Here is a 21,965-nt window from a genome sequence, read left to right on the forward strand (position 1 = left end):
TGATAATGGCAAACACACACAACATTAATAAACCTTTCACATATATTGGCCTCAGCAGCTATAACAAATCCAAACTTCGTAATTCTTCAAAATTATTGCGGAATTATTTGATCACATGTATTTCTCATAATAATTAATTACTATAAGCTTAGTTTAAGTTTTCAAATTTGCTATAATAACTTCTAAATTGACGTTAAAGTACGGATTTTTTTTTTCTCACTTCATATTCTAAATAAATCAAATGACCCACCCACCAATAAAGACCCCGACATGAGCACATATTATATAGAGAAAGAAATTAAAGCAAATAAAGCTGTATCCAATAAAAAACCGATGTCTGCATTACTGAAAGCAACTTGCAATATTATAAATCATAGGTACGGAGAGAAGTCATCAATTTTTTTTTGCCTTTAAATAGCGTTGTGAGTTCACGAGTTTGAACATACTATCGTTATTAATATTATATATATATATGTATTTTTTTTGGATTCAGGCCTATTATTTACCATCATGTTATAAGGCTTAGTATTCATTCCACAACTAGCAATTGAACATTTCAGTCCTCATGCCTGGCCAACTAAATAGGCAATATCATTTCATTTTCATTATAATGTTGGTGATTTTTTGCCTTAACTTGAGTCTCCACCATATTTATTTCCTATTTCGCTTGTAGCTTTTGATCTACTATAGTGAGGATTAGTGTTGCAGGAAAATATTATTTTAACCATGGTTTTTTAAAAGGTTTTATATTCGTGTCAGTTCTCCCCGCCAAAAACCTGTTAAGCCTATGATAAAAATTCTTGGGGAGTCATTAGGCGCCTGCTATCCCCGGCGTACCTTAAATTTCGGGGTGGCTCAACGAGGCTGGTGGCCTAAAGAAAGAGACTTATTCCACAAAATTTATACAATAGTGAGACACAAAAGATCTTCTGTTCTAATCAATGTATCAATCAAACATAAGAAAGTAGCTAAATCAAAGAAACTGAGTTTTGTTTACCTTAAAAACGGATAACAATTAAATTTATATTGTGGTTTTAAGGACACGTGATTTTACTTGGCGCAAACTGAGAAAAAGCGTAAATTGATAATGAAATTAACTGCAAATAGAATAAAAGCAAACCAAAGGAAGTGTATGGTTTTGGCCCTCGAACCAAACGAGTATTTCACTGAAAAATATGAATAAAATAATAGGGTATTGAGAGCTTACGAGAATGGTAGTATATTGCCTTGTATTGCGTGAATATGATGCCTTTTACAAATGCACAGACCCCCTTTATATAGTAAGGAAGTTCTACCTTTAATACAATCCTAAATACAGTAAGAAATCCCATGATTAGCTGATTAATCGGTCTCTTCTTGATACGTGCCGAGATTTCCGCCGTGATCCTCGCCCGATCGCGAATATCTTGGCTTTCCTTTATTTGGCTCAGCAGGCTTCCCTTGATCTTGCTCGATTTCTATCCTGCTTGGTCTCGATCTTGGCTGACCTCGATCTCGATCGGTCCCTGAGTCACGAGCTTGGCAATCTAACTTCGTGTCATGGTTCGGTATGAAACATGGTCGAACCTTGGCCTGCCACACCCCGGTCTCGATTAAGAATAAAATAGAGCAAGCCCGATTTTGACCGTATACAGATAGTCCCTTTTTTTTGGAAGTAATGACAAGAAACGATTTGAGCCCTCGATCTTCACCTCGATACATCATGACGTAAGCAGCAGGGGTAACCGAAACGTCTCGTCGGTACAGTTTCCCAGGCATTTAATGCGCGTCAGTCGGTGATCATCTATTACTAGGTTTGAACTGTCATCCTAAACCTATAAATGTATCTTTCTTCTTTTGCCCAAACTTGATTTTCAAATCTACTTCACTCTTATCTTCTAGTCTTTCGCTTTCCTCAAAGTTGTAACCTTTCAGATTTTGGTGTTTATTCGCCTGTTTCATCACAAAATACCAAGTGCTCTTCCTCAGTTCCCATTCTTCTTCATTCATAAAAGTATAAATCGCTCGTCACGGTCGGTCGGTGGGGAACCAGTGGCAAAGCCACGCCCTGAAGGGTTTTTTCCCGGAGGGTGTGTCATTGATTCTGATTTTTCAAGGTTGAAAAGGCTTCCTCAGTATCGGGCCGATTTGAGCCAGTATCGAGGTATATATGCTCGATAACCGAAAAATTCCTCTACCAGGTTAAAAAAATATTGCAATTGGGTAAGAAACATGTGGTGGTGCCTGCTCCAGAAGAGTCAATCACCACCCACGTGGAAGGGTTCTTAAGTGTTTACACTTACCCTTTACGTTAGGTTCCTTGGATCCGATTAACATAGATTTCTACAAGAAATACGAGGTGACCCTCATTCAAATTCATCCCTCTTTATAAGGATAGTGATACTACTTTGTTTCTTCGTAAGCAAAGTTGATGGGCTTCCCTTCACCCTCGACCACCTCATATGCCTATATAGGCCCGATTCTATCAAGGGAGACTAATAAAGTTTAAACATCAGGCCATCAGGGTACCTTTCTCGATCATAGATGAGGATAAATATCGGGACTAGATGGGCCGATTTTTCGAGTGAAAATCTCGGACTTGATCCTGATCAAGAGTATGCCATTTCCCAAGAAATGGAACATGAAACGTAAGTATAATTCCGTCATTAATTTCTGTTTATTGTCTCTGTTTTTTTCATCCTTTCATATCAGTAATTTACTTGATACAACCGTTGCCTGGATGTCGGGTGTGGTTCCCCAACTTGAGGACTAGGTCAGGAGCCTAATATTGCAGTCGACGCATGCTGAGCGTGCATGGTACGATTTGGCGAAGGGTCGATGAGAGGCTAGTAGTCATGGTAAATTTTTCTTCCTGACTTAATGATTTGACCATTGTTCGAATATTTTTTCGAACTAACTCATTTCTCTTTTTTTGTAGGTCTCACGAAGGATGTGATGATGAGGCCCCCGTCTGGTGATGAAGAAATCCTTCCCCCATAATCTGTCTCGAAACCGGTGAGGGAGAAGAAGAGGAAGAGGGCTTCGACTTTCACCAACTCTGAGGGGTAGAAGCCCAAAAAATAGACCATAAACCCCAGGGGAACATCATCCATTTAACTTTGGAGTCAGTCCAACGGCTAAGGGAAGAGCCCGAAGAAAAAGAAAAAGAAGACTCCGGGCTGGTGGCCCGTGTACAAGTTGGAATCGAGATTCAAGGAACTACTAAGCTGGTGGGAATTGAAACTGCTCTACCTTGACTTGATGTGATTAAGGGGAAGGCTTCGACCGAAGTCCCCGATCCAGAAAGAGCTGACGGCGCTTCGACTCGAGGTGAGAGGGCTACCGAGGAGGCGGTTGATACTGGTATAGAAACCGGGATAGAGGTTCCCCGAGATGAAGGCGGTTCTCCCAAAGATATACTTGGTGTGATAGATATGAGAGATTCCCCCTCATTTCCTTCATTCACTAAGTCGATGATACATGAAGCTCAGGCAGTGGAGACTTGCCACGAAGAAGAGGTCCACGGAGCAGAAGACCCTTTCCGTGGCTATTTGTTGGAGTGGAAGATGTCACCGGTTTGGATGACTTGGAGGTACCGAGGAAGAGATCGAGTGAGTCTTCCTCGAGCTTTAAGTTGACCAATCAGTTTCCGACCCCCAGTGTTGATCCCAGGCGTAAGCGATCAATTATCATCTCGGTCCCGGAGGATGCTCTGATTCTATCTGCCCCATAGAGGTGGCTAGCTATCTCCGATGCTTGGTCACTGAAGAAGACCAAGACAAGATGGATGTGTCTCAACCCAAACCGATGGGCCGTGACGGGTGCCTGAGTACTACCTGTCAAACACCCCTAAGCATGCGTCTAAGATATGAACCTAAATAATATCTGCTGCATTACGAAAATAACATACGTGAAGGAAACCTGCCATCAAGGCATATGTACATATACATGTAGAATACAGTGGACGAGCCGACAAGGCTGCTATAGACAACTATACATCCAAAACTGAAAGCCGACAAGGCTACATACAACCTAACTAGACATACTGTCTACAGACCTCTAATAGAAACATAACTGTACAAAGACGGGACTGAGCCACATCATACCCATATACATATATATACACAAATGTATCGTACCAAAATCAAAGTAGCTCCAGATCAAGTGGAGCACGCCAACTCTCGCTGATCAGGGATCCTAAGAAGGGGGACCGTCATCTTGCCTACCTGCACCTGCGGGCATGAAACGCAGGCCCCGTGAAATAGGGCGTCAGTACGAAAAATGTACTGAGTATGTAAGGCATGAAAACGAGTACGTAAAAGACATAGATGAAATACAGAATACGGAAACACATCTTTAAATCTGAATAACTTTGTAAATTCTGAAACGTCTATAATGTCATGCACGTGCGTATAAATGTCGTGCCATGTATAGGTGTGGGTGTATATAATATCATCAAGCCACTAAGGGCATCTCATCATATCATCTCGGCCACTGTGGGCAATATCATCAACATATACCAGCTGATCAGGTGGTGGTGCGTATATAATGCCGTAACCTTTTCCCATATCCCATATACATATATTTACATATATACGCGTATATAACGCCATCTGGTCATGGGTCAATGCACATGTATAAATGAGTGAAATGCATGAAAAAGCATAATAATCTCAATATTCCTTCTTGATAAACTTTTTCAACTGTGTATTATTCTGAGACCCACGAACAGAAAATAATAATATTTTTCATGGGGAATCAAGAATATAGACACCCCTACTATTTCTATGAATAGAGTAATTTATGGAAACTGTATGTTTGCTCGTTTCTTCAGTATAATTTGGACCATGCCAAAATAAAGAGGGGAGGGCCTTAACATACATGGAGTAGGGAAACTCCGTATAATATTCTTGGCAAAGATTACACCGTACTCTTTTAGAACCGCAAAATTTGGACGGAATTAAGCTTCTGCTCTTGGCGTTACAGTGTTTGAATGAAGAAAGAAAATGTTCTTGCTATTGTTTATATTTGTAATGGAAGTGAGAAAGGGGATTTTGTTTAAATTTCAGAAAGTACTTTCTGATCCTAAGACTTTAAATGCAAAGTCTTCCAAAATGAAATGAAATGAGAAAGACTTGGATATCCAAGTCTTGAAAAGAATGATTTGTATCCATTTGACATACAATCAAGGAATGACTCTTAGTCATTTCTTGATAATGTGGCTAGTTTCCATGTGGGGTGGGGGTGGGATATTTAATTTTTATCCGCTTATTAGTTAACTAGGTAATATCCTATTACCCGGTAATTAATCAATTACCCGCATAATATAAAAATTACCACAAATTACTTAAAATTCTATTTATTTTTAAAATGCTTCATATGTACTTTATATATATTATACTACCGTGGTTATATGGTACCTTACATGGTACTAGTTCATAATTATCAGGTATTATCGCTCGTCTCGTATTTTATTCCAAATTGGCCACTTTCAACGAAACTCATTTTTCTTTAATCCGTGTACCCCTTTATCCTTCATAACACTTATTTATCGCCTGTTATAAATAGCGTAAGTACGTTAATGTGAAGATGATCTCATCCCCGAGTCTACGTCGGTTAACTAAAAATGAAATTTTAACGTACGAAAACGCGAGATGTAACATCCTTCCCCCTTTAGAAACATTCGTCCTCGAATGTTCAACTCCCTATGATCTAGATAACTTTGGCAAGGTCGCCTCTGTAACAACACCACTACCAACTCTCCCTGTAGAAGCTTAGTAACCTAACGACACACAGGACCATAATTATGAATAACGACAATGGCTTCATATGACAAACAACAATAACCAACATAAGAATTTATACACGCACCTTGAGGTTATGATGTCTCAGTCAGACCCTTCTCTAGAGGAGGAAATATGTAGGGATATCTAGACTTTATGTCTTCCTCGGCCTCCCAAGTCATTCCTTCCACATTGTTGTTCCTCCAAAGTACTTTCACGGAGGCTACCTCCTTATTCCGCAGCTTGTGGATTTGTCGGTCTAGGATGGCAACCGAAACTTCCTCATATGATAAGTCTTCTATAATCTGTACATCATTCGTGGGCACCACTCGGGTAGGATCGCCAATGAACTTTTGTAACATAGATACGTGAAAAGCCGGATGGGCAGACTCCAATTCCAAGGGCAATTCTAACTCATAAGCTACTCGGCTCACTCTCCTAATGATCCTATAAGACCTAATATACCGTGGGCTAAGTTTGCCTTTCTTGCCAAACCTCATCACACCCTTCATAGGTGATACCTTTAAGAATACCCAGACATCACCCCGAACTCTAAGTCTCGTCGCCGCACGTCAGAATATGACTTCTGACGACTCTAAGCTATCAGTAGTCGATCCCGAATTAACTTTACTTTTTCTATGGCTTGCTGAACCAAGTTTGGCCCGTGTAATCCAGATTCTCCAACATCAAACCACCCTATAGGTGACCTACACTTCCATCTGTAAAGAGCTTCGTATGGAGCCATCTGAATACTGGAATGATAACTATTATTATATATGAACTCAATAAGCGGCAGATGATATATCTTCGTATGGAGCCATTTGAAGTTTATTACACAAGCTCGCAACATATCCTCCAGTGTTTGAATAGAATGCTTAGCCTGTCCGTCTGTCTGGGGATGAAATATTGTACTAAGACTTACTTGAGTCCCCAATCCTTTTTGGAAGGACCTCCAGAAGTTAGCTGTAAACTGAGCTCCTCTATCCGAGATGATAGACACAGGGACACCATGCAGTCGTACTATCTCCATGATATAAAACCTCGCATAATCCTTTGAGGAATACACTTCCCTGATATCATGATATATCTTTGTTTCTCCTAGATGGATAGAATAACGAGAATAGTGAGTTTCTCCCATAACCTGCCGACACAGCCCTACAACATTAGGCACACATAATCGTCCTCGATATCTGAGGACCCCATCTTCTGTAATTTCAAACGGTGTCTTCTCTTTCTGAAAGGTGGTATTCCTATAATGAACTAACATAGGATCCTCGTACTGGCATTCCTTTACTTCAGTTACTAAAGAGGATGTTTTCGTATCCTGAAGAGTACTTCCAACATCACCTGAGTCCAGTAACCGAACTCCAAGACTAGCTAGCTGATGAACCTCATAGGCTATTCCCCTCTTTTCTGGCTGTAAATATGATAGGCTACCCATAGATCTACGGCTGAGGGCGTCGGCTACTATGTTCGCCTTCCCCGGATGGTATAAAATATCAACGTCATAATCTTTAAGTAGCTCCAACCATCTTCTTTGACGTAGATTTAATTCCTTTTACTTGAAGATGTATTGGAGGCTCTTATAGATATCAACATGAATGCCATACAAGTAGTGCCTCCACATCTTTAGTGCATGAATCACCGCAGCTAACTCTAAATCATGGGTCGAGTAGTTTTTCTCGTGCTTTCTTAGTTGTCTAGAAGCATAAGCCACAACCTTACCACGCTGCATCAGCACACAACCCAACCCAATGCCTGAAGCGTCACGATAGATAACGTAACCATCGATCCCTTCTGGAAGCATTAGAACCGGTGTTGACGTTAATCTGTCCTTTAATGCCTGGAAACTCTGTTTGCAAACATCAGTCCATTGAAATTTTGCTCCTTTATGAGTCAACTTTGTCAAAGGTTCTGAAAGGGAAGAAAATCCTTCCACAAATCTCCTATAATAACCTGCCAAACCGAGAAATCTACGAACCTCCGTCGGTGTTGTGGGTCTAGGCGAAGTCTTTACTGCCTCAATCTTTTGTGTATCCACCCGGATACCTTCACCCGAAATAACATACCCAAGGAAAGCTACAGAGTTCAACCAGAATTCACATTTAAATATTTTTGCATACAGCTTCCCTTCTTGTAGAACTCTGAGCACAGTACACAGATGATCTGCATGCTCAGCCTCTGAACGAGAATATACCAATATATTGTCAATAAATACAATTACGAACAGATCTAAAAAAGTCCTAAACACACAGTTCATTAAATTCATGAATACTGCTCGGGCGTTGGTCAGACCGAACGACATAACCTGAAACTCTAAGTGCCCATATCTAGTCCTGAATGTTGTCTTCGGAATATCTTCATCCTTAACCCTTACCTGATGGTACCCAGACCTCAAGTCTATCTTTGAAAAATACTTGGCACCTTGTAACTGATCAAATAAATCATCAATTCTCGGGAGCGGGTACTTATTCTTGATCTTCACCTTATTCAGTTGCCTATAATCAATACACATTCGTAAGGACCATCTTTCTTTCTTACAAACAACACAGGTGCTCCCCATGATGACGTACTAGGTCTGATAAAACCTTTTTCAAGCAAATCCCTTAGTTGTTCCTTTAACTCTTTCAGCTCTTCGGGGGCTATTATATATGGAGGAATAGATATTATGTGAGTATCTGGTAGTAGGTCAATAGAAAACTCAATTTCTCGCTCTGGCAGGAGACCCGGAAGCTCATCGGGGAAAACATCGGGAAACTCATTCACCACAGGGATGGACTGAATGGTTGGTGACTCTACTTCCACATCCTGAACCCGAACTAAGTGATAAATATAGCCCTTTTTGATCATCTTCCTTGCCTTAAGATAGGAAATAAATCTACCTCTCGGCGATGCCGTGTTACCTTTCCACTCCAAAATAGGCTCCCTTGGAAATTGAAATCGGACTATCTTTGATCTACAATCAACATTGGCATGAAAAGAAGCCAACCAATCCATACCCATTATAACATCAAATTCTACCATATCTAACTCGATTAAGTCTGCCACAGTAGGTCGACCATGAACTATTATTATACAACCCCTATATACCTGCTTAGCTATCACCGAGTCCCCAACAGGTGTAGACACCTCAAAAGGTTTAACCAATTCAGGTTTTATTCCAAACTTACTAGCAACCAACGGAGTAGCGTATGATAAGGTGGAACCTGGGTCAATCAGTGCATATACATCATAGGAGGAGACTAATAATATACCTGTAACAACATCAGGCGATGACTCTTGGTCCTGTTGTCCTGCTAACGCATAAATGTGGTTCTAAGGGTTGTTCAAGCTAGATAGCCCCTGCCTCTACCATGACTCATTGGTGCTTGGGGACCTTGCCCGGGGGGGGGAGAATACTGATGATGATGAACCCGCTGCAGATCCCGACGGCTGACCTATGCTTGCATCACCTCTCATCGGACAATCCCTCATAGCGTGGCCCGGATAACCACAAGTATAGCAAACACCTAACCCCATACGGCACTACCCGGTATGTTGCTTACCACATTGAGTACATTGTGGCAAGGGTAGCCTCATTAGATTTGACTCACCCCTATACTGAGAACATGAGGCCCTGAAATTCTGACCAGACCCTGAATATATGGAACGGTCAAATCTCTTACCGCCAAACTGAGGGGGTGCGCTAGCCGATGGCTGGGCTGGATACCTTGGGTACTGCTGCCGCTGACCACCTCGAAACTTACCAGAAGGACCCGAAGACCTCATCTCTTATTCTGGGCCCTATCATGCTTACGATCGACCTTCTGTTTTTGTTTACGCTCCTCTACAACCTGAGCGTATGCTTGAATACAAGAAATATCCATGTCTGGCTGAAGTGAGACCGACATACAATCGTAAAGCAAGTGAGTCTCTAATCCCATCATGAACCGGTGAACCCAATCCTACATTTTAGATACAAATAGTGGGAGCATACTGTAAGCACGTGATTTTTGCTTTACCGGCAATCGCTCCAAAAAGAAAATAAAAAAATAGCGACAAATGACTGCGCTATACAATGTTTCAAGTTTTCCGTTACATGTGTTGTTAATCATTTGCGGGTCTGTCCATTTTGCATTTAGTCTTACCGATCAAAATACAAAGCGTGTATGTCAGGGTAATTAAATTCGGTCGTTAAAAGAAAATCCACAAAAAATATGAAATGCATCTAGGTGGTGATTTAAACCTACTTGAATATTTCAATATGCGAGTGATAACTGTGTTAAAGGTTTAAATTAATAATTGTTTTAATTTCTATTTATTTAATTTTAAAATTAGGAAAAAGGAACAAAAAGAAAATAGTGCAAGATTAACCGGACTTGGGCCTATTTGTTTTGAATATTCTAAGCCCAAAAGCAGCCCAAATCAGCAGCCCAAGCGACCCATTCCCCAGGCCATCAAAACGACGTAGTTCAACACCAAAACTACGTCGTTTCAGGGATGATTAATCTGAGCCGTTCATTTCCAGTGATCCGATGGCCCTTATTAGCCCTCATGACCCGACCCATTCCCGTTTTTGACCGACCCCTTGATTAACCAAACGGCACCGTATGGTCTAGCCTCCCAATCCTGGCCATCAATTTTAATCAATCCAACGGCCAGGATTGAATCAGCCTCCCCGTATATAAGCCTCCTATCATACCCCACGCCCCTATTCTAACCCCCCCACTCATCGTCTTCATCCAAACACTGAAGCCCCCCCAAACCCTAGCAGCCGCCCTAGCTTCCCTTTCACCAGAACCCGGCGGCACGAACGCCGGTGACCGCCTCCTGAACACCCTAAGACCCCCTCCCTCTCCTGAACATGGATCTACTATCCATTTGCCTCGAATCACTTTCGTTCGTCTCGAATCTTCATTTGAAGATTTGAGTCGAACCCGTACCTATGCCAAGTTACCCCATCTTCATACCAGACACCCCCCTGACCTTCCTCGTGACCAAACCAAGCTTGGTTTGGTCCGAATCTACCCACAACTCCTAAAAATCCAGATCTGAAAATCCAGAACTTGAAACACATGCACCTGGGGAACCCGGCCAGTCTTGACAAGGGTTTGAGGTCTAATAGACCTTAATCAAGGTGTTCTCATGTGAGAACACCCTGGTTAAAGTTTGTTCGGCCTCAAAAGTTCGAAGTTGAATCAGATTTGGGTCTGTTTGATTTAAACATTTTCGGTAAGTTTTCCTTTCTTTTGTGATAGTTTTGATTAAGTGGTCAGCATGTGTCATTATGTTTGTTTGTTATTTTTTGTTGTTATTTTTTCATTCGGATTTCTTTCATCTCTGTAAAGACCTTTTTATTTGGTCGATTGTGTTCTGTGTATGATTCTGAATGTACTCTGTGATAAACATGATCGTCGATTAGTTTAATCGTCAGATAAGTTAACTCATATAGGCCCCAGTAATTGAACAAAAATTGTCTGATGCCCTTTAGGTCCCTAAATGTATTGTTTATGTGAGCGATTGATTATTACCTGCTATAATTAGTATAGTCGACTCGATAAATGTCGTCGATTAGTTTTCTATAACTAATGAAACGAACGAACTAATAATGTCGCATGACTAATGAGCCTGTATTGTGGTTTGAATTGGGCATTGCCTATGAATATTAGTTTGTAACTACCTTGTAAACAATTAAAAAAGCCAGGCTGGGGCAATTCTGAAATCAAATGGTTAAAGCCCAAAGTGCCCTGATACTGCAATGGGCAGGGCAGTGATAATCAAGGGCTAGCAAGGGTAGTCTGGGGTTTGAAAAGAACAAAAATGATTAGTTTAAATGAGCTGACAAGTAGGGTACTAATTTGGGATTAAATTAATGCCAATGGGGAACAAGACATAAGAGCATGGGAATTTAAAATGAATACTAAAATGAACCCATAACTCTTGATTAAAGAAAGCCAGGCGTGGGGAACAAAAAGGGCTGGCATCAAAAGATGCTTAGGATGGGCTTAATAGGGATGGGCAGACTGCAAAGTTGAGGATGCAGGCAGCTTAGCTGCACTAGGTCGATTAGCTTATAAATAAGCTGTTTTAGAACATAAGAGAGGGCTGGAGTTTTGAGTCTTAGGCTGGACTTTTAGTCTTCAGAAAAAAAGAGAAAAGGCTGGAAATTTTAGTCTTGAAGAGAGGTCTTGTGAGTTGAAGAAAACTGAAAAGAAAAACAGAAAGAAATTTCCAGAAATACTGTAACTGAACACTGTCCAAGAATTGCACAAAGAAACCAAGTTGGTTATCCTAACTGGGATTGTTCTTTGTTCCATTAAGAGAAGTCTGTGTTTCTTCTGCTGTGATTGTTGCTACACTGAGCTTTCTGTGTGCTGTTGGTTTGAGTTTTAGTCTCCTTGATTGTCGAAACTGTGCTGGTTATTTGCTGAGCCTTGGTGGTTATTGAACTTCTGTGGCTATAGCACAAAATATTCTGTTTCCTTTCTCGACTGGTTTTGTTTCCTATCCTGTCTTCCTGGGATTATTAGTCTGTTGCTCGACCAACGTGTGAACTTCATCTTTGTGGCTGTTTGGTTGTTGCTGTGTTGTGCCATTTATCTGCTGCTGCTGTGCTTGCTGCGTACCACTCAGCTGATCATTTCCTTCTTCTTTTGTTTCTCTATACCAGGTACATGACTAATACTCTGTCAAATGTAATTGGAAAGTTGAGCATGAATACAAAAGAAAAGACCTGAAGAGTGACTTTTATACATAGATTGTTACATTAGATATCATGTACTGTATAATAATTTTCATTCCTGTTTTGATAATGGAAGTAGCCTGTATGCCCAGTATATATCAATGTAGATTAGCTGAATGTTAGTTTATATATGTATGTTGTTAGGTGAAAATATTCCCAATGTAATAGGTTGTATCTTAGACTTAGTTTAACTGTGCAGTATATTCTTTAATGTAGGCCAAACATGAAAACTATCCACTACTAGTTAATTTCTTTCCCTTTAATAGGCGATCCTTTTATAACTGATAAACCACGCCAATAGAACCCAGAACAAGTTCACGGCCTCAACCTCACAAGGGTCGAGCCCAGGTCGAGGACAGATCAGGCAGGCCCGCATCGAGCGAGCAGTGGCCCAGGTCTGGCCAACCGCGCGTGGGCTGGATTTGGGCCCAGGATTATTTGTTTGGCCGACTGTGCACGCAGCTTCGGTCCCGACTTGTTGTTAAGCATTTCCGAATTCCATTACAAACAACTTGCAAGCATGTAATTAATTAGGACTATCTACCGTTTTCAATTGATAGAGACGAACACGACAAGGAACGTAGTTGCTATAGGATATCCTTTTAAAATAAGAACGAGATGAGCCTCGATGAAAATAAACAAAACACGCAGATGCGGGGCCCTTGTTAAATGTATATTATTGAAGCATTTAGTTTCCAGGACGGGTTGTTTAGCAAATCTCACAACCCTCCTAAAATAACAACACGTTAGTCTCTTTAGGACACGCTTTAATAAACCTTACCTTCTTAAACTCGGGTGCACATTTATGTGACCCAAATCCAAATCTCGACGGATTCGAAATGTATTTCTAATCATGGGTACATTGATTGTGACGTGGTTCGAGATGCGTGTCCATGACGTTGCGATTTCATTAAAAAAAAAAAGGAATGAGATGAGCCTCGCCAAATAAAATACAAATTGCGGGGCCCTCAGTAAATATTTGCCTTAAAAATTGCTTAGACTTCGGGATGGACCGTTTAGTAAAATTCCACGGTCCTACCCAAAATAAATACGCTAGTCACTTTAGGCGCGCCTTTAATAATTTAATTTCCTTAAACTCGGGTGCACATTGATGTGACCCAAATCCAAATCCCAACCAAGTCGAAATATGTCAACAATCACGGGTGCATTGATGCAACGTGGTTCGAGATATGCTTTCACAACGTTGCAAGTCTTATAAAATAACAGTAAATGATAAAAGCGGTTTAAAATTAATTTTTGCACATAAGTTCATATTGTATTTAAAATCAGATAAATAAGCCGAATATAACAGTTGAGCGACCGTGCTAGAACCACGGAACTCGGGAATGCCTAACACCTTCTCCCGGGTTAACAGAATTCCTTATCCGGATTTCTGGTACGCAGACTGTAATATAGAGTCATTCTTTTCCTCGATTCGGGATTAAAATTGGTGACTTGGGACACCCTAAATCTCCCAAGTGGCGACTCTGAAATAAATAAACTCATCCCGTTTCGATTGTCCTTTAATTGGAAAAACTCCCTTGTACCCTCTCGGGTGCGGAAAAAGGAGGTGTGACAGTTCTGGCGACTCTGCTGGGGAATTTATAAAACCCAGAACCACTGGTTCAGGGTTAAGAATTTGAGCTTAGAATAATTGTTATTATTTGGCTTTATTTATTATCTGATTATTACATGTTTTGATCCTAATGTGCTAACTGCTGCTTTTACCGCTTTGATATTATTTGAACTGTACATATAAACTGTGCGGAAACCCTTCTCTTCTCTCTTGAGAAGCGCACGCTGGTCGTGGCTTCTTTCTGTTAGTGTCATATGCCAAAATAGAACGAGGATTCGGAGGAGTTGCAAAATCGGATGGCCTTTTGGTTACCGGTACACAGCTCCCATCCTTGGCTCGAGTTGTCCGCTCGGGTAAGCCAGGTCTAGAACAAACACCTAGGTTTTACAGCTTAGCATAACATAACTTCATGCCGGATCCCTAGTAGGAACGCTTATTTGCATCATGTGCATTTGACTTAGGGGACTCAGCACAGGGGCTGGGTCCGTCTAGGACAGGCAACCTGAGAATAAAGACCATCCTGCTACATCCTGTTTGCTTTATGCATTTACTTGTTTCAAGGCTTGCATGCTGACCGGTTTCTGAATATCGGGAATGTTTGGAAAAGGAAGAGGAATAACGGTTAAGGGGGTAATTATTTATTCTTGAAAAGTCACAAAAATGGTTAAAGCTCTGCCAGAATTTTGAAAAAACGGGTGTCTTATTAATTTGTTTTTAAAAAGAAAAAAAGGAGTCTTTGATTCATTTTTAAGAGAAAAATAGGGTGTCCCCAAAATTCGATTTATGCCCGAACTACGTCAGTTTGATTCTCGCATGGTGCGGGATACGTAGGCAACCCCCATCGGGCTCAACTTGTTCTTTCAAAATAGAGGTACAAACCAAATAACGAAAGTTTTAAGGTAACATCATACTTTTCAGAAACAACCAAAATTTCGTTTTTCTAGAAAATAGTGTGTCGATTTGTGTATTTGAGTCTAATGAGTCTGGATCTTCGCTTAATCACCCCAATAAACATGCAGAATGAGCATGAGTCCAAGTTTGCCGATAACAGTTAGAAGCAAAATCCCCCTGGAAGTGCGATTATGGTGGGAGGATTTGGAAAAGCCAGAGCAAGACAAGGTCAAACTGCACCTGGGGGGTTTGGTTGATTTGTTGAAAGTCAGGCCTCGGTGCGACATCATAAAGGCTTTGGTTACATTCTGGGATCCGGCCCACAACGTGTTCCATTTCTCAGATTTTGAACTCACCCCAACCTTAGAGGAAATGGCGGGTTACATGGACGTCACTGAAGGTTTGAGACACAAATACCTGATCGCTCCAAGGGCTGTGAATTCACACAAATTCATGGATCTGTTGAAGATAAGCAAAGGAGTCCCATACGCTGAACTGGATAGAGGTTTTTCTACCCTACAATTCATATACCAGAGGTACGGGAGCATAGGAGGATTCAATGATCCAGAAAGTGGTGTTTGCAGCAGGGGAAATCTGGTAAAATGGAATGAGCATAGGCGGTTCGCTTTTATGGTGGCATTTTTGGGCCTTGTGGTGTTTCCCCGAAAAGATAGAAATATCGACCTAAAGGTGGCTGGAATCGTCAGAATCCTGATTACCAACGATAAAAGCATCCTTGCTCCCATGATAATGTCAGAAATATACCGAGCCCTCACGGCTTGTAAGGCTGGAGCAGACTTCTTCGAAGGGTGCAATTTGTTGTTACAGATGTGGATGATCGAACACTTGTGTCACCACCCTCAGTATATGCGCTACATGTCTACAAATGGGGGCTGCATCGAGGGTTATAGCCTAAGGGTTTCAGGTTTCCGATCACCGGGAGGGTTTGAAGAATGGATATCCTATCTCCGGATCATCACCGCAGACCAAATAAACTGGACTTTGGGTTGGCTTTCTGTGGAAGAAATCATATACATGCCCGCCACTGGTCCTCACTTCCTCTTGATGGGACTCAGGGGTATTCAACCTTATGCCCCTTACAGGGTAATGAGGCAGTTGGGAAGATGTCAAGTACTACACCCGGACGAAGATCTCAGCACTTATGCAGTCGAGGTCAGCAGTGACGGCCAATTTCCTGAAAAGACAGTTCGTTGCATATGGAGTGAATGCCAGTACTTAACGGCGAATACCCGAGTAAATGATTTGTCTAGGGGTGAAGTCTCGCCGGCCTATATCACTTGGCAGAACAAGAAGAACATCGTAAAACGGCCAACCAAACGGCCTCACCTCCGAAATTTTGTTGAGTCATCGCAAGAACAATGGGACTGGCTCGCAAAAGAGGAAGGTTACCTGGTTGAAATTAGGAAGCTGAAGCGACAAATGGAAAGGATGGTATTCGAAAACAACGTACAAGTCGCCCAAGAGCAGGCTGAAAAAGACAAGTTAGCCCAAGAAAACCAAACCCTGAGGGCCCGGCTTCGCCAAGCCAGTAAGAAATAACATCGACCGACAGAGGCGTTGCTCCGACGAAAGATTGATAGCCAGTTTGAGAAATCAGGTCATCCAGAGCCAGGTAGAATTAGACCTATCAGAGGCTTGCATAGCAAGGATGAAGGCCAAATGGGCAGAAGGTACAATGGCCCGGAGAAAGCGCCTACAAGCAAGTCATGAGGAATTGTGAACTGAGCGTCAAAGCAGCAAAGGAAACAAATTCCGCTTTGCAAGAGCGGATCTTCAAGCAAACACAAGATGCCCAGGCCGACCGGAGACGCTATTACAATGCAATGACAAGGATGGAAAGGCAAATGGATATATTCCAGGATCAGCTCGCCGCCAATGCACAAACGCTAGGGTTAAAAAGCCGACAGATAAGGCAATTGTTCGCAGAAAGGGACAACATTCGGGCAAGAATTGACGAAGTCGGGCATTACATCTACCTAAAATGTTTGGCATGCGAGCAGACACCTCGGGAAAACCTCATTGCTTCCATCATGGGCTGCGTCCATCGGATTATGAACGAGTTGAAGGGCTTGCAAAGAGACCTTACACCTAGGGCCGCGAAAGGGCCGAAAGATGCCTCGTGGGTCCCTAAGTTGGAAAATTAGTTGTTGATCGAGTCCTGGTTGTTTTGTTTGTTGTTTCCCCAATGTTGTTTTCTTTTCCTCAAACCAAGTTTAAAACCCTGGAGTCTGTACTGTTGCTATTTTGTTTGAAGTAATGTGTAATAGCAAATTTTGATAATGAAATTAAGTGACTCCGGAAGAATTTCTATGTGTCTTTACTTTAAGGCAGAACTACGCCTGGTCTGATTCACGCGGGGACGTGATACGTAGGCAATCCCCATAAGATTCGACCGCTTTTAATAAAGAAAGAAAAGAAAGTACAAAAACAAATAAAAAGGGGATAACTGAGCAAGCCGGGATGACGCATGCTGTTTGAAGCAAAGCACATAGAAACGGTTAACTGCCTAGGTGCATTGCATCCTCTATGTGTTATGATCAAATCTGTTGAAATCTAACGCTAACAAAGTTTGTTATTGTCTGATTCAGACAGTTAGTTGTTAAAGAATTCTGGCAACACATTCATACCAAACCAGATCCAAAGGACCGGTAGCAACAAGCATGACTACTTCAGAGAATAGTAATGAGGAAGAAAGGCCGATGAGCCAGTTGCTAAAAGAGGCAATGGAAAAGATTGAAAGGATGGGACTAGAGATGCATGCAATGCAGCTAGCCCTGGCCAAAACGCAAAAGAGCCCTGAGACACTGGGACACATGCCGGAGTACCCTCACTCTGGCCCTTCCACAAGCCGCCCAAATCCCCTCTATCATCAAGAAAGAAGCCCTCATGATTCCCAAGCTCCACCACCCCATCAACCTCTCCCAACACCCAATATTCCCATTTTTGTGGGACCAACATCGGCCCCTTTGCAAAGGACGACCAGTGAGCCATTGTTTCAGGCTCACGATACACAATACTATCCCCCTGAGCCTAAATTTCATGCACCTGAGCCCCAAGCTTACAATCCACATGTGGAAGTGCCGGCAGAGATTGAAAAGCCGGCTAAGGCCCCTGAACAGGATGAAGTGCTGAGAAAGTTCAAAAGCCTGGAGCAATCCTTCAGGAACTTGCACGGTTTGGGCAATCAAGTCAGCGTGGCATACAAAGATCTGTGCCCTTTCCCAGATGTCCAACTCCCGGCTGGGTTCAAGATGCCCAAGTTTGATTTATACGAAGGGCACGGTGATCCCATGGCACATTTGCGGGGATTCTGTAGTAAAATGAGAGGGGCAGGAGGCAAGGACGAGCTCTTGATAGCTTATTTCGGCCAAAGTCTGAGCGGATCTGCACTGGAATGGTATACCAGGCAGGATTTCAGCAGGTGGTACACGTGGGATGACCTGGCGCAGGCTTTTGCAGGTCATTTCCAGTACAATCTGGAGATAGTCCCTGACCGTCTCACGTTATTGAGAACTGGGAAGAAACCCGGGGAAAGTTTTCGCGAGTTCGGGTTCCGCTGGAGAGAACAAGCAGCTAGAGTCGATCCTCCCATGAGAGAGGGAGAGATGGTGGACTATTTTTTGCAGACATTGGATCCAACCTACTTTGGTCACTTGGTGACAACGGTTGGAAAATCTTTCAACGAGGTGGTCAAAATAGGGGTCATGATAGAAGAAGGTTTGAGGTCGGACAAGATCTTGAATTATTCGGCACTTAAGGCCACAACCCAGGCTATTCAAAGCGGCACGGGAGGTGCGCTAAGAAGAAAGAAAGAAGAGGTTGCCACGATCGAGGCAGGCAGTTGGTCCAGGGCTGGCAGGCCGCACTACAACCAACCCAGGCCTCACAGGTCAAACTACCCATACAACCCACCACAAAATTTCTATCCACCTCGAGAACCACATTGTTCCGTACACCAAGCCCAGGTATACACTCAGCCTCCGGTTCGCCCACAATGGCGCGCACCGGCTCCCCAGAACATATATGCACCACCACAAAACACTTGCCCTCCACCAAGGGCATATAGAAATCCTTCAGGGGCAGGTTTCCGGGGAAATCCAGATGCCAGAAATGACAGGTTGCGGAAGCAAAGAACCTTCACCGAACTGGGAGAAACCTACACCGCTGTGTTCCACAAGCTGCGGCAATTAGGTTTGGTTAGTCCTGTCCATACTCGGGAACCAAATCCCCCGCCTCAGAATTTGGATCGTTCAATCAGTTGTGAATACTGTTCAGGGATGCTCGGGCACGACACCGAGAAGTGCTGGAAGTTAAGGCATGCCATACAGGATCTTATTGACACCAATAAGATCGAGGTCCAGACACCGGAGGCTCCTAACATCAACCAAAACCCACTGCCAGCGCACCACGAAACTCACATGATTGAGTTGGTGTGTGAGGGAGGAGAATTAAGAAAACCCTCACAAACAGTGATGATGATCCAGGCTGCCCCAAAAGAAGTCTTAACCAGTGGAGGAACAAATGTACAGTCGCAGGAAGAAGGCGTCAAGCCGGTAGTAATATGGGGGAAGAGCCCGTCCGTCATAGCAAGCAAACCCGAGCCAAGCAAGTTGGTAATACCAGGGATCCTGCCCACACCGGCAGTCATGTTGAAAGGGGTATGTGGAGAACGGGTGACCATAAAGCCGGTGGTCCAACTGCCAATGCTTGACAGCAGGGCTGTGCCCTGGAAATATGAAAAAGCAGTGGTGACGTACCAAGGAAAACAGGTGGAAGAAGTCAGTTGTGAAGCGCAAGGGCTGACTCGATCAGGTCGATGTTTTGCTCCGGTGGAGTTAAGGAAAACCAACCCAGTGGCAACCAAGAAGCCAGTGTCAGAAGAAGAGGCTGAAGACTTCCTGAGGAAGATGAAAGTGCAAGACTATTCTGTGGTTGAGCAGCTGAGAAAAACACCTGCCCAGATCTCACTATTGTCATTACTCCTCCATTCCGAGGAACATCGCCGGGCCCTGTTAAAGATATTGAACGAGGCCCATGTACCCAGTGAGATTTCTGTAAACCACCTGGAAACCATTGCCAGCAAGATTTTCGAGGTGAACAGGGTAACATTCTCAGATGATGACCTGCCGGTGGAAGGTACGGAGCATAACAAAGCTCTATACCTAGCTGTCAAATGTGAAGACTCGGTAGTAACTCGAGTATTGGTGGATAACGGCTCAAGCGCCAATATTTGTCCATTATCCACCCTGGACCAGTTAAAGATTGACCGTGGAAGAATCCGGGAGAATAGCATCTGTGTCCGAGGGTTTGACGGAAACGGAACAGCCACTGTGGGGGATGTTGTACTTGAACTAACCATTGGCCCGGTCCTGTTTACCATGGAATTCCAGGTATTGGACGCCACGGTATCTTACAACTTGCTGTTAGGACGACCCTGGATTCACGCAGCTAAAGCGGTGCCTTCCACCCTACATCAGACAGTGAAGTTCGAGTGGGAAAGACAAGAGGTCGTGTTGCACGGCGAGGATACAACATGCACCATGGGCGGAACCATTGTGCCTTTCATAGAGACCACTGATGACAAGGGTCCCTGGGTCTACCAGATTCTCGATACAGGGTCGGCCAACAAAATTTCTGAAGGAGAAATCATCCCGCACCCTAGGGTAGCTGCCGCAACAGTCATGATGATATCAGAAATGCTGGGTAATGGGTTTGTGCCGGGAAAAGGCCTGGGAGTTGAACTTCAAGGGATAGTCCAACCTGTCTCCCTTCCTAAGAATCTGGAAACTTTCGGGTTGGGGTTCAAACCAACCGCAGCAGACAGGAAGCAAGCACGAAAAATGAAGAAGAGAGTCTGGTTTCTGCCTAAACCAGTGCCACGCCTCTCAAGGTCTTTTGTTAAAGCTAGTGCCAAGGGGTCAGCGATCCCAAAGATTCGAGGACCTTTGATCGGCATAAGTGAAGACCTGAATCAGAGTTTTGAGAGACTATTCGCGGATGTCAGTATGGTGGAAGCTGGAGAGGGTTCCAGCAGAGCAGAGATAAAATTTGTGGGGCCTGAGGCCAAGACCAACAATTGGACGGTTACTCCTCTTCCTGTCCGAGGGGAGTCTTGGTAGTAGGCTTTGATTAATGTTTTGTTTGTTTGTTTGTTTGATCGGATTATTCAAGGGTGTAATCCCAATTTTACTTTCGTTTTGTAAAAGTGTGAACCCTTTTTATCCTGCAAATTTAATAAAGTTCTTTTCTTTTGTCCCATTTTAATTTCTTGTTTTGTTCTTTTTCTTTCTGAACAGTTCTCTTTTTACTGGTCCTAATGACATGGCATGCACAGCGGATCTTCGACCTAGTCTAATAAATCAATCTGAATCTGACTCAATGATGCAAGAGGTCGTTTGTGATAATGAATCCGAATGTGACGAAGGGGAAGCCTTCGAAGAAATAAACCGAGAACTGTGCCAATTTGAAGAGAAACCCAAGCCTAACCTAAATGACACTGAGGCTGTGAACCTAGGAGACGCTGATAACATCCAAGAGACCAAAATTAGCATCCACATTGAGCCGAATGTTCAAAGCAGAATTGATCGAAACTCTCAGGGAATTCAAAGATGTTTTTGCATGGTCCTATGATGATATGCCTGGATTGAGCACCAATTTAGTGGTTCACAAACTACCCACTGACCCGGCATACCCTCCGGTCAAGCAAAAACTAAGGAAATTTAAAACAGAAATGAGTGTAAAAATCAAAGAAGAAATGATCAAGCAGTTGCAATCGAAGGTCATTCGGGTCACTCGATATCCCGAGTGGTTGGCCAATGTGGTACCAGTCCCAAAGAAAGATGGAAAAATTAGGGTGTGCGTCGACTACCGCAACCTCAACAAAGCAAGTCCCAAGGACAATTTTCCGCTACCTAACATTCATATCCTGATCGACACATACCTAGCCAACGAATCAAACTGAAGATTGTACTCCCGAACACTCATGTTACCCTAT

Source organism: Nicotiana sylvestris, chromosome 3 (assembly GCF_000393655.2).
Source record: "Nicotiana sylvestris chromosome 3, ASM39365v2, whole genome shotgun sequence".
NCBI classification, from domain to species: domain Eukaryota; kingdom Viridiplantae; phylum Streptophyta; class Magnoliopsida; order Solanales; family Solanaceae; genus Nicotiana; species Nicotiana sylvestris.